Source organism: Tenrec ecaudatus, chromosome 2, assembly GCF_050624435.1.
Source record: "Tenrec ecaudatus isolate mTenEca1 chromosome 2, mTenEca1.hap1, whole genome shotgun sequence".
NCBI lineage: Eukaryota > Metazoa > Chordata > Mammalia > Afrosoricida > Tenrecidae > Tenrec > Tenrec ecaudatus.
The window spans coordinates 28,380,815-28,382,904 of NC_134531.1; the positions used below are offsets into that span (position 1 = coordinate 28,380,815).

A 2,090-nucleotide genomic window follows, 5' to 3' on the forward strand; every position below is an offset into this window, starting at 1 on the left:
AACGGATGACAAGGTCTGTATGTAACCTCCTCCCTGGAGGATGGACAGCGGGGAACTGGGTGAGGAAGATGCTGGATGGTGTGGAATATGATAAAAAAATAAGTATTTATATATTATCAAGGGTTCAGGGGGAGGGGTAAGGGGGAGGGAAGGGAAAAATAAGGAGCTGATACCAAGGGCTCAATTGGAAAGCCGGTGTTCTGAGAATGATGATGGCAGCATGTGTACAAATGTGCTGGACACAAATGATGTATGTATGGATTATAAAAAGAGTTGTATGAGCCCTTAATAAAATGATTTTTAAAAATAAAATAAATTAAAAATTTTTTAAAATATGGAACGCTTCAAAAATTTGTGTGTCATCCTTGTGCAGGGGCCATGCTAATCTTCTCTGTATCGTTCCAATTTTAGTATATGTGCTGCCGAAGCGAGCACTGAATAAATTTTTTAAAAGGTATAAAAAAGTAGGTGATATCCAGGAAAGACTGTTCCCCTTGTAGGACTCAGCAGCCAATGAGGACCTGTGGGAGGGCCTCACGAATTAGGGAATATAATACTTGTCAGACATCTGTTGCTTACATGACTCTGTCTTCTGAGGCTTGAGAACCCAATTTTGTCAAATTAACTAAGAAAGCCTTGCTCTTGTTATAATGGGTGCATATTAGATTTCTTAAGCATCCATCAGTGAATATTCTTGGGTAAGATGGTCTGAACCAGTTCTTCCTCTGGAGACCCACGGGGTCCGGTCCTAGTCAGGGATTATATGACCTGCCGCTTACCAAGAGGCTTGACACTGTATCAGATCAGAGTGTTGATAATGTTTCTCACAGATGTGGACAAACAAGTAAGAGCCACTCAGCTACATATTACTTGTGGGGATCCTTCCCTTCCTCAAAGAGAATTTATTTGGTATATGGAAGCTTTGTATCTCAGCACTTACCAACCAATTGGGCAGGGCTCTGCACTCTGAGATATGTTGTATTACTATACCTGTTGTTAATGTCACCATCCCTACGCTTATTGCCATAAGAACCACACATAGAATGTCCAAAGGTGCAGGGCAATGGATCCCCTTTCTTTTAGTGAGGACTGCTACTGGCACCACTGCAGTGGCCTCTGGAAGAAATACACATGTTAATCTTTCTTCTGAACCAGCACGACTTAACATCAAGGTGGTGAATTAATTAATTACAATACTGGCTCAGATCAATTCCCTAGCAGCAGTTGTTCTATATACTGACAGGGCCTAGACATGCTGCCAGTGGCCCCAGGCAGACCCTATGCCATATTAAAAGGACAATGTTGTTTCTGGGTAAACCAAATGGGCCACTTTCAAGAACATATCCACCACTTACAGGAATGAACAAACTAGCTACAGGTTCAAGCTACACATCGATTGACTCCTGGTAAAATAACTGGTCAAGGACCATTGATGTGACCTTTCTTAGATCTCTGATCTCTATTACTCTCATACTTTTGTACCTCATGTTTGTAATGGCCTTTTTTGTTTTGTCTCTCCCTGACTGTGAGGCTGCAGATGATCTTGCGGTCAAAATCTCTGGCCTACCTCTCAACCCCCAAGACCAGCTGCTTCCAAACTCTATGCAGGTGCTTTCCCGTCAATGCCTCGCCCAGAGAGGTGATCAACATGATTCTGTTCTGATCAATTCTCTGTCCATAGGAGTGACCTTTGTCCCTCAACTTCCAGAAGAACTTGGATTAGATCACTTGGGGGTGTGATGGATAGCTAGACATAAATGGGTAAAGAGGGAAAAGAAGACAGCTGGAATTCTGATACAAAGATAGGTGGGGACACATTTTCCTTATTTTTCTTATCAACAGAAAGGAAGGTGAAGGGCAGATAGGACACATTTCCTTTTTAATGGAAAATCCTAGAGATAGTGAAAAGACTGGGTAGAAAAAGTCATTACCCCCCACAATGACTGAGTAGACTTTCAGGTTTAGAATCTAGGGTCATGGGCACAGCATAATTTCCGGGATTCAGGGGTATACATAATTGTAAATAAAAGGTATACTACATACAAATAGAAGATAGATAGATGATAGACAGATTAAGAAGACATAACCCA

General features: G+C 41.6%; 1 non-coding gene across 1 annotated transcript; it reads right to left on the minus strand.

Moving 5' to 3' along the window:
• Positions 1-328: 328 nt before the first annotated feature.
• LOC142441918 (U6 spliceosomal RNA) lies at positions 329-435 on the minus strand. The gene has a single exon (XR_012783196.1). It is a non-coding gene; the product is annotated as a U6 spliceosomal RNA (small nuclear RNA).
• Between the last annotated feature and the right edge of the window lie 1,655 nt (positions 436-2,090).